Here is a 12,500-nt window from a genome sequence, read left to right on the forward strand (position 1 = left end):
ACATACATGCAAACATACATGCAAACATACATGCATACATACATTGTTGTGCGGGACCACAAGGAAAATATGTGTTCTGTTGTGGAAATCAGCACCCTCTGGGCATTAATGTGGTCACAAGCTCAGGAACGAAATTTGCTCAGGGGATGCAAATCCAGGCCCCAAAAGTTTTACAAATAAAGTCATATTTTAGAAAATTACTATTTTTAAATCTCACAAGAAGAGATATTCAGCAACAGTACTTTTGGAGTAAAGATTATTTGCCAACATAACATGGCAGTCCTGGTTTAGGACGAATGTTGCTGTAATTTTAGCCCCAGGAGACATCGTCTCCAGCTGGCTATATGACACGATCTGTGTCCTTATATTTTCGAACAAGGGGGTGCTAGATTCCCTTCTTCAAAAATATAAGGACACAGATCGTGTCGTATAGCCAGCTGGAGACGATGTCTCCTGGGGCTAAAATACAGCAACATTCGTCCTAAACCAGGACTGCCATGTTATGTTGGCAAACAATCTTTACTCCAAGGTCATGGGTTATTTATTTATCTACGTTCTTTGTTCTTTGAGAAGAAACTTAATTCAAGGAACTTTTCAGTCAGTGTTTTCTAAGCCTGAGAAAAAGTAAGCAGGGGTGCAAATTTTAATTTTGCACTCCACAAAGATTTTAGTGGGTGCAAGCGCCCCCACCAGCACTCCTTGTTCCGTTAGAAAATACAAGAGGAAGGGGACATTTATGGAGTATAGATAAAGAGCTTGCAAATCAAGTCCCTAAGATACATTTTTAAACCTAACATTATCGGAGCAACAAGATCCATACCAAGCCGCCTGGAGTAAAATATGGATGAACTTGGGACCATGGGGAGAGAAAGTTAATCCCTAATCGATACGCTACAAATGATCGCAATATCTGGGTCTATAAAAGTCGGCATGAACTTCTTAGGATTTAAAGGATGATGTTTAAAACAAGATGCTTTCTTTTCCAGCCCGGCTACCAAGAAAGTGGCTGGTCAAAATGAAAGAGAAAAAGAACGTAGAGAAACAGACGTGCAGACACTCACACACACTCACACACACTCACACACACTCACACACACTCACACACACTCACACACACTCATACGCGCACACAAGCATGCACATACAGCTATACTCACACACACACAGTAGTTGCTCATTTCGACGCCAGGAACACTTGTTTTCTAGGTCGGTTACCGGAGAAGTAGTTTGTTTTCAGTAGTATTTCGTTAATGAGCTGACGAAGCATCATTTGACCTGCAGAGTTTTTTTTTTTACGATTGTAACCATGGCAACGCATACTCACTGGGAGTTGATTGAAACACACACACGCGCACACACACACATATCCACATACGTTCAGAGAAATGTACATACATATTTACAGGTAACAGATTTCATGTACAACACCCACATTTCTGAGTTGTTGTGAGGTTATACATATACATACATGTACATGCATACACACACACACACACACACATATATATACTTATACATATATATATATAAATGTATGCATATATATACATGTATGTGTGTATGTTTGTGTGTGTGTATACGCACTAACAAACACATACGCTCGTGCAAGCACACACATACATACACATATGTATAAATACATTCACAAGCATACAAGACGGTGCCCCAGCATGGACACAGTGTAATGACTGAAACAAGTTAAAGACGAATGATAATATATATATATATACATATATATATATATTTACACACATACACATATATGTATAAATAAATATATATGTGTATATATATATATATATATATATATATATATATATATATATATATATATATATATATATATATATATGTATATATATACATATACATACGCACACACACACACACACACACACACACACACACACACATATATATATATATGTGTGTGAGGGGTTTAGTTCACTGGTGATCTAAACGAATAGGTACGCTGAGTAAGTGCTACAATTGGTCGTCCGTTAGGTTCCAAGTTCACAGCTGATGCTGGAGCTACGGATCCGTTTTAGGCTTCCGTGTTAGTAGGTATATATTACAGGAAAAAACACAACAAAATCCAAGGTAGGACGAGTATCTCAAATAATTTGTAATACTTTAATTAGGGTAAGGTGAATTTGGAGTCTTACAGCTGTTTCTGTGGTAACCCAAGTGATAGGCTAACATGTCCATATACTTGGTATTCCATCATGAGAGACAAGGTGAGTATGTATGAAAGTTCTAGACAGGTCAAATTCGCAGGTTATAAGGAATAAAATAAAAGAATAAAGAGTAAACGTAGATAAAATATAGACAGGTGAATAAAGTTCACAGATCATCTTTTTCCAGAGATTATGGAAGTTGGTCCGTACTTGTGTGAAGGTATAAGTGATTAGATATAATCTCAGGAAGTACGGATCTGCAGAGAAGTACGGTCTAACCACCATACTCACTGGAAAAAGATGAGCTGTGAACTTTATTCTCCTGTCTGTATTTTTCTGTCTACTTTTACTCTTTATTCTTCTATTTTATTGCTTATAAACTGTGAATTTCCCTGTCTAGAACTTTCATATATATATATATATATATATGAAAAGCGGAAGATAAAAGTGGTAAACATTGTTTCTGTTGTTGTCACAGATTTTGAAATTTTAAAATTAAGTGAAAATTTTCAAATTTGGTGCATTGATGTATTTTTTTACGCTGAATCCAAGTTTGTCATTCATTTATTCCAGAAAACGTTTGGGAAAATGTTACAGGGGTTTAAAGTTCGATCATTTTTACCCAAGTAGAGAACAGGATTTGTGCGTAATACATGTGACAAAATGAAAGTAAATATTAGAAGACAAAATTTTAAACAAAATGAAAGCAATGCATCAGAATTAATACATACATACATACAGAGAGAGAGAGAGAGAGAGAGAGAGAGAGAGAGAGAGAGAGAGAGAGAGTAATAAAAGTGTGGTAAATAAATAAGGATAGATTCATGGCGACAAATAGAGAGAAGGTGAGTTGTCGATCTAAAAGTTGAGTAATTTGTCATAGAAATTTTTTTATTATTATTATTATTTCGAACGACATTGTCTTTGGGACGCAAATTTTGAAATCAAATTCGTTTTATTTCGAGGATGCACTGTTTCCAGGTTTTGGGGCTGAACACGCATACATAACCACATACACCCGGATTTATATAGTAGATATATGTGTGAGTGTATATATGTGCGTATACACATATACATAATTGCATATATAAATTAAAGTTACAACATATGAATTCAAGAAACCCGGTGTAGTAGTCATAAAAAAACCTCCTTCATGTATCATTCTACAAAACATAGAATACAGAGGACGACTAAAGAGAAAACGATGAGAAGTGTATAAAGTTATGATGACGAGAGAAATGGTGTGGATGAAATTATTTGACTATAAGAAAATTCAAATCTCATAACAAACTGTTTCGTAAATTAAAGCATGTAAAGACAAATTATTATATTTAATAATAAATGAATTACTTTCACGTCTGCAATTTTCTTTTATTCTTTTAATTTTTTTTTAATTAGTTTCAGTGATTTGACTCCGGCCATGCTGGAGCACAGCTTTTAATCGAGTAAATCGACCCCAGAGCTTATTCTTTGTATGCCTAGTACTTATTCTATCGGTTTCTTTTGCCGAACCGCTAAGTTACGGGGGCGTAAGCACGCCAGCATCGGTTGTCAAGCGATGTTGGGGGACAATCACACACACACACACATATATATATATTTTTCGTCTTTTCTTTTTCTGGTTTCAGTTCGAGAGCTGCGGCCATACTGGGGTGTCACCCTTTGCTTTGCTACACTTTCACTAAATCTTCTCTGATGAGTGGTATTTGGTGAATGAGAGAATTTGATGTTGTTGCCCTCGTCTGTGTTTCTTGAGGTGAGGTAGGTTCATCCGGAACTTTTGACACAAGGAGATCCAGTTTTGTTTTGAATATACATATTTGTCATATATATATATACATACATATATATATATATATATATATATATATATATATATATTTATATATATATATATATATATATATATATATATATATATATATATATATATATATATATATATATAGAGAGAGAGAGAGAGAGAGAGAGAGAGAGAAATAGATAGATAGATAGATAGATATATAGATAGATAGATAGATAGATATTATAATAAAGGATAAAAATCATTAATGATTTTACCAGGGTGGTAATATAGATAGGTAGATAGATAGATAGATAGATAGTATGACAAAAAGTGCAAGTCCCAGGAGGCTATGAAGGAATCGTAAACATACAGGTAGCACGAAGTGCTTGTTGAATTAGTCCTTCACGAAGGACAAGGACTTGGCAGTGATAGCGCCGAAAAGGTGGAAAGCCTAAATGCCGGGAATAAGAGAGAGAAAAAGGTCCTCGATTCAACAGAAGGGGACAGCCGGGTGAAAGCAGTACGTTTTGCCCACCAGAGACAATGGATATGGTGGTGGCAGGCATTCGAGTGTCCACTGTCCTGGAAGGAACTCTGGAGTATTAACCAGGGAAGATAGTTCTTCCTCCTTTCTGGTATTGTTGACTTCTTGCCGTCCACAGATAACCCTTAACATATGGGACAAAATAGAAGGTGCATCCTGCAAGCAATATTGAACAAGTCTTTGCATTCCAAACTACATTTTGACTGGGTGCCCAAGGGCATTAGAAGAAAGCTGATAGAATGGAGATATGACAAGCTCCTTGCAGAAATCGCCAAGTGAGCTGACTGTAAAGGGTTCATGGCGAATAAAGAGGAACTATCACTACCCAAGAATATCAGATTCTTCAGGGTGGGAGTCAAGTCTTCTTAGATGAAAACGATGGTAGGGGACCCATTTTCTGAAGGCAGACTCGAATTCCCAGAGTAGATGATTATAGCATCACCCCGACCAGACATGTTCGTGTTCTTCAAGAGGACAAAATAATCATCGTGTTTGAAATGAAAACATCCTGGTAAGACAAACTCGATATCCGTCATGAGCTGAAGAAAACCAAATACTAGGACTTGATCGACGAGGCCTTAGTCAAAAGCTAACACATGGTCTCATTCCCTGTTGATGTCCGTTGCTGTGGCTTTCCAGTGGGACGCGTGGGCTATTTCCTGCGAAAGAATGGTTAGGATTCAAGCAGTTGAAGAAAGCCACCAAGGTGACAAGTATTACTGCTGAAACCAGCTTCAAGTGGCTGTGGTTGACAAGGGGCCACAGGTAGAACCTTTCCACGGATAAAGACTAATTCAGTCCTCGCTGTCCCGTTTAGGCGAAGCATAAAAGCCAAGGGGCGAAACGCTTGTGACCCTGAGATGTTTTCTGATGATGGGGAAGAGTTTCCCGCGCTGCGATGGATTCACAAGAAGAGCTTGAAAAAATCTCTGAGTATATCCGACAGTTTCTGCGTTGAGCAAAGCATCTCTGAGGTTAATTCGCCTACACACACACACACACACACACACACACACACACACACACACACACACACACACACACACACACACACACACCACACGCATACACACATACATACATGTTCATTTCGGAGTATATGCCTTTATATATGTGTAGTTAGACATATATTTCTGGAAATATGTATTTGCATGTATGTATGTATATATATATGTGTGTGTGTGTGTGTGTGTATGTGTGTGTGTGTGTTTGTGTGAGTTTGTGTGCATGCTTGTACGTGTGAATGTGTGTGTATATGTGTGTTGTGAGCAATGTTATTGCATGACAGCGGTGGACGTTGTACACATAACCGAAGGCTCTCCAGCCGTGATCATCCTAGCTTTTACTCAGCTGTAGAAACCTAGAACTACATTATACATACAATCACTCCGCTTTTCAGACAAAAGAGTTTGATATAAGGGATATTTGGCTGCTCTTTCTAGCTGCTTGAACTTAAAAGCCCCGTTGTCGCTTCATATATTGGGTTGGTGCATAATTATTGCGGCCTTTTTTCAATAAATTTTATCCAACAAAAACAATGACGACATGTAACAAAAACATTTTTAAATGATTATTCCGGAGCATATTCACCATCTACCTCAATTACTGCTTCCCATTTGCTTGGCAGATGGTCGGAATATTCATTTAAAGATGTTTTTGTTAAATATTGTTTTTGTTTTTGTTGAATAAAATTTGTTGAAAAAAAGCTGCAATAATTATGCATCAACCCAATAGCATGTATGTTGTAATGTTACGCCAGGCTGTCTCTTATCAAGAAAACCTACGATCAAAAATATACCAACCGCGACCATCCTGTATTTTTCGTATCTATGAGGAACTTATTATCCGACATGGCTTCCCTTTTGAGAGAAGGGTGAAGCTCAAATAAAATTTGGCTGCTATTTCTAGCAGAACAACCACATTTGACACACCTGGATTTTGTGTCTGTGTAACAATATGAAATGTTGGCGGTGATCGTTGGAAAGTGTCGGCGGCGATGGCGTCGACATTACAGTTTATGCTTTTTGTTGTTGCATCTGATACTGGCTTTAGTAGTGGTCGGGTGGTCGTCTCTCGGGTACAACACATCATATTGTAAATAAGAGTCGATGGTTCGATTATATTCGCAAAACGATAGATGTAAATGTAATCGTCGTACGGCATAAAATCATGTGTGTTTGCGTGCGTGAGTGCGTGCGCGCGCGCGTGTGTATGTGTGTGTGTGTGTGTGTGTGTGTGTGTGTATGTATTAGTGCGCGCACGCGTATACATATATGAGTACATATAGATTCATGTATGCATAAATATGTTGCATATGTGTGTGTGTGTATATATATATATATATATATATATATATATAAAGTATATTACATAAATGCATGCATATATATAAATCTGTCTGTCCGTCTCTCCGTCTCTCTCTCTCTCTCTCTCTCTCTCTATATATATATATATATATATATATATATATATAGAGAGAGAGAGAGAGAGAGAGAGAGGGGGAGACGGACAGACAGATTTATATATATGCATGCATTTACGTAATATATTTAATATATATATATATATATATGTATGTATGTATGTATATGCCAGTTATGTATATGTCAATATATGTATATGTACGTATGTAATATGTATATATGTATATGTATATGTATATGTATGTGTGCGTGCGGTTGCGCGTTTATATTTCCAGCTAACGTTCCTAGTGTTATTATCATCGTTATTCTCCATCCACCTGGCTACATTCTTCCTCATCTTCCTCTTCTGCCTCATCTTCCTCTTCTGCCTCATCTTCCTCTTCTGCCTCATCTTCCTCTTCTGCCTCATCTTCCTCTTCTGCCTCATCTTCTTCTTCTTCCTCATCTTCCTCTTCTGCCTCATCTTCTTCTTCTTCCTCATCTTCTTCTTCTTCCTCATCTTCTTCTTCTTCCTCATCTTCTTCTTCTTCCTCATCCTCTTCTTCCTCCTCTCCGCATTCTTCTATATCTGTTGCTTCGATTTACGATTTACGTATTTCTTGCTGTGCCTCGGTTATTCTCTGACCCAGCAGTCAACAAGAATGGCCCTAAATAATAATAATAACAATAATAATGATAACAATAATAATGATAACAATAAGACAAAACAAAATTAAATCCAATAAACTGTATATCAAATCAAACGCCTAATGGTTAGTAAAAAGAAAAAAGAAAACTATTCTCACCTGCGATGACGTTCGAAGACTGATGACGTTCTTCGCTTGTATGACGTCATCAGTCTATTTGATTTATATCATAACAGCAGCTACTACTACTACTACTACTACTACTACTACTACTACTACTACATTATAATAATAATAATAATAATAATACTAATAAAATAATAATAATAATAATAATCCTTTCTTTATTAACCACTGAGGGTTCATATAAAAGATCGGCAAGGGTAGAGGACAATACAATGCAAAAAGAGTGCGACTGGAGCGTGTAAAAACAGAATAACCAATGATAGATATAACAATTAAGGTCCCCAAAAGAAGACTGCACACGGAAAACCGCGCAAAAACCACGCTCACCCTGACCTCTAGGCCAAGCGCCCCCTCCTCTTCATCTACCCTTGATCTAGAAGCGCATGCTTAGAATAGACCCGTCCACTCGGGCCACTCGCATTACATTCTTCCATCTTTTGACAAAATTGTTTGGAGCCAGCACTTCCCTCTCTACCCTCATTTTCCTGTTGATGCGGGTTCGATCGGAGAGGAAAGTGTCTGTCTTCTACCTTCTCAACCTGGTCCACCACATAATCTCTTTCGCTAAACAAAAGAAGGCGGTGGGTGATCTTCATGATGGACTCAGCCGATCGCCGGATCCGTCTTGCGCAGGTGTTCGACATAAACCCATAAGTCCATAAGTCAGCGATGATTGGGCACTGGACGAGAGCGTGCAGAACTGTTTCATCGCTCTGCTCGCATCTCGGGCAAACCCGGCTGACGGCACTTCCATGCTTGTAGAGTTTATCTCGAACCGGCAATGTTCCTCGATAGCCCTGCCAAGCTAAGGATTTCTGGAAGGTATCCATAGGCCCTGGTTCGAAAGTCCTCCGGAACAGACCATCCAGCTCATTCTCGTCGCCGCCCAGAGTCTCCTTGAGAGGGATCGCATATCACTGCCACTAATCCTCTTTATATTTCTAAATGAGAACCATTCACTGATCTCATTGCCAGACTGGTAGAAGGCTGTGATCGTTTGACGACACACTAGGAGCCAGACGCCGCCCAGTCTCTATCCATTCTTGGCCCAGGACTGCAGCAGCTCCACCAAGGAGATCAGCTGCAGAAGCCGCAGACGTTCAGCTTCCGTAACGTTGCAGGCGATGCAACAACAGCTCATGTCTACGCATGATCAGTCACGGTATGCCGAAGCCACCACGCAGAGGACGCTGGCAGCAGACTGAGCGCCTAGCTATTGGAACGCTTCCATTCCACAAGAAAATAAATTTGATCAAGCAGCAGCTGAGTCGAGGCACGGCGATCAGGCGATGAATGATAACAGAGGCGGTGAAGGCATTCGCCATCTCTGCCCGCCATTTCAGTGGCAGCTTCCATTCTTCCCATTTCTGGGTAAAACTAGACACCATTTTTGTCATCTCATCCCAGTTCTTATTCACATGGAAGTTAGAATTTAACCAAGCTCCATGCTTTTTCACTGGTCCATCAGTTCAGCGTCCAGTGACATGGATCTGACCCACCAGATGCCCAGCTTCAAGCCCACGAAATTGTCGGCGTTGATTTTTGGCTCCTACCAACGACTCGTATTGCTGCAGTATGGTATCGACCGTCTGCACTTAGAAGGCGTCGAGGACGATTGCCTGTACTTTGAGATCTAAGCTTTCTGGAATAGCACTACTACACTGCCACCCGATCCTGACAGATCACGAAATGAGAATATCTCATAGTCGTCGAAAATGCACCAGAAATCCTCGTCTCGCTGATGCCCACCACATTTGTGTCGAACGAGCTGAGATTAGCAAGTGGCTTATCTTCCAAGCTGGCCCCAAGCCATCCACTTTTTCGCACACCTCACTCCCAGTTCTGCCGTGTTTGTCGAATAAAGAAAAATACAGATCACTCACCTTGATTTTCGAGAAACCCCATTGTTCCAGACATTTTGGCGAATGTTTTCTAAAATGCCTTCTGAAAGATTTTTCTCTTGGTTATTTTTGCAGATGAGGAGAGTAGTTTCAGTTGAGGCAGTTCTAGTGTGGCCTTGATACTTTCTCCATATAACCGTGTAAGATCTCGCCGATAAAAGATGAAATTCTTCAGCCTGTAGCCTGTTACGACGTCTGGGCCTGAGGATTTCCTGTTTGGCATTTTCTGCAGAACTACTTCCAGTATTTCACCATCTATTTTATATTACTTTTCCTGGACATGCCTGCAGTAGTCATGCTCCAGTTCTTTTAGCCTTACAGCTTGTTTGTTAAATTGATCATTTGTTTCCAATACAGATCTCCAGCAGCCCTCAGCCTGATCTTTCGTGAGAGTGTCTTTTACCGAGATTGAGCCTTTCGCATTGAAGCTGCGAGAAACTGATCTGGGTTCGCTGGCAAATAATTTGAGTATTTACCGCATAGGGAGACAGTGCCGTGACGACATTTTAGGACAGCTGCTAATCACGTGCGTGATGTCTTCCACAGAATCATGGCATAGCCTACACATGCGGTTGCACCTTGGGATTGCAGGAGCGTCACTGTCTCTCTCTTGTTCACTAGGTACTTGGTGGCAACCTTCTGTTCCCGAATTGCAAACGCATGGCCTTCAAAGTGTGATGTGATGTAATAGACTTATGTCCAAGAGAGGCTGCGCTTCGTGTCAATTCTACTGTTTTCTTCAAGCTTCCGGGCAACATACTCATGCATAGTCTTTTTTTTTTTGTATGCTGAGTGCTTTCCATCCAGGTCTTCTCTGAGGTAAGAGAACCCAGCTGTTTTGGGGCTGTATAGGAGATCATTAGGAAGAAAGTGCTTCTTGAGGAGTTCACTGCCAACTCGTACAATGTTGCTCACTTTACTTTTCAGGACTGCTTTTATATATTTATTTTTGCTGCTGTTGTTCATTGGGTACTGCCTGAGTGATACCTTACGGCATTCGAAGGCCGTCTGCACTGATCTCAGGCCTCCGCCACCTTCATTTCTTCTTAGGCAGAGCCTGTCAACATCACTGTTTCTGTGGAAGTTCCCAGTTATTGTCAGGATTTTGCGGGTTTTAGTATTTATGAAGTGGATTTCCTCCTCAGACCAAATGTTGGGATCATCACTGGTACTGCAAATGCATTGTGGGATATTGTTTTGTTGTAAGAGGAGAGTTCCGACTGCCATATTTTCCTAAGTCTGGTATAATGTTCTCGGGTCACTCTTTCGTCTGTGCCTCGGTACTTGTAACATTTATTGCGTGAAACGGAGGAGATAGAGAGTCCGTTGATGCGCAGGTTTTGGGTTTGGGGTTTGGGGAACTGACTTTCCTCGTTCTATAACTTAATATGAACATTCCTTTTAACCAAATTTTATGCCTATATCAGCTGAAAATGTTATTAATTCTATTTGTTGTTAACACTTTTAGCATAAATCTTGAGGTCGTCTACAAAGAAATTATGAGTTACGTTGATATTTTCTAGCAGTTGAAGATCCTAGCATGGAGCCATTTGTTTTCTACAGTAGGAATGATAATGGATTCAGTGCCAAAATGAAAGGAAGCACAAAAAGACTATCTCCCTGGAATATTCCCTTTGAAATGCCTATACTATCAGAAACAATTATTCTGTTCTCAGCTGTAAGTGTAAGAATAGTTGTCCATGTCTTTGTGAGTCTCTCTATAGCAGCAACGAAGGTAGTAGGTACCTTTGCCAGATGTAGGCACTTCAACAGCCATGATTGAGGGATTGAGTCGAATGCCTTCTTATAGTCAAGTCATACTGTTACAAGGTTTCCGCGTTGTTTTCTTACTTCAGACAATACAGTTTTGTTTATTAAAAGTTGTTCGGCACATCCCCACATTCCCTTCTTTCCACCAGCCTGTTCATCAGTCACAATGTTGTTCGACTCACAATGGTCCTGGAGGAATTGGTTGAGGCAACTTGTGTACAAATTGTACATAATGTTTAGGCAAGCGATGGGCCTGTAGTTTCCCGCCATCTCAGTGGTTTCATTTTTGGCAACACGATTTATCCTTGCTGTAGCAAGCCAATTTGGTATATCAGTCTGACCTTCCATAGTCCTTTTGAACGTACATATCAACTGGTTTCTATAAAATGTCAGCTTCTTGTACCAATATCCAACTATTAGGTCCCTTCCAGGTGCCTTTCCATTCTGCAGTTGTATGTATGTATGTATGTATGTATGTATGTATGTATGTATGTATGTATGCAATCATACATGCATGTATGTATGTATCGATGTATGTATGTCATTATTCAGTTTATTTCAAGATTTCTTGCCAATAGAGAAAGAACCGGTTTCTAACCTAGATCCAAGGTTCCTTCATTGGAATTTCAACATCAACAGCGGGGTATTTTTGTATGTATGTATGTATGTATGTATGTATGTATGTATGTATGTATTTGCAGATTTGTATGTTTTACGTATGAATTCTCATGCATATAGTTGCATATCTAGACATGCTCATATTTATTTAAATGATAAACCTCTGGAGAGTTTTACAGATTTTTACAGTTCCAGTGATGGATTGGATCTGTAGTCTTCGAATTAGCTTTCTCCTTTCTGGTTTTAAGATGCCTAATTTCTGAAGATAGGTTTTTGAGTAGTTTGTTACACATTCCAGTGCCCCAATAATTACAGGTATAAACCTGAACTTGTAATCTGGATAGAGTAACTGCAGATTTCTCAATAGTTCCGCATAGGTGTTCTCTTTTTCACTGATCTTCAGCTTTATGTTAACATCCTCTGGACAGAGAATTTCCACAACCGTGCACAGTTTCTCTTCTCTACCCCA

At 39.4% G+C, this 12,500-nt stretch overlaps 1 long non-coding RNA gene across 2 annotated transcripts in view; it reads right to left on the reverse strand.

Moving 5' to 3' along the window:
• The window catches only part of LOC149137329 (uncharacterized), a 100,387-nt gene extending 92,604 nt beyond the window's left edge, over positions 1-7,783 (reverse strand). Inside the window, exon 1 of one of the 2 annotated variants that reach the window (XR_016238021.1) lies at positions 7,716-7,777. This is a non-coding gene — a long non-coding RNA (uncharacterized LOC149137329). Of the gene's footprint in view, positions 1-7,715 lie in introns of both variants that reach the window. The other variant, XR_016238022.1, reaches the window with a different exon arrangement.
• Positions 7,784-12,500: the final 4,717 nt, after the last annotated feature.

This window comes from Octopus bimaculoides, chromosome 2 (assembly GCF_046866305.1).
Source record: "Octopus bimaculoides isolate indiv1 chromosome 2, ASM4686630v1, whole genome shotgun sequence".
NCBI classification, from domain to species: Eukaryota; Metazoa; Mollusca; class Cephalopoda; order Octopoda; family Octopodidae; genus Octopus; species Octopus bimaculoides.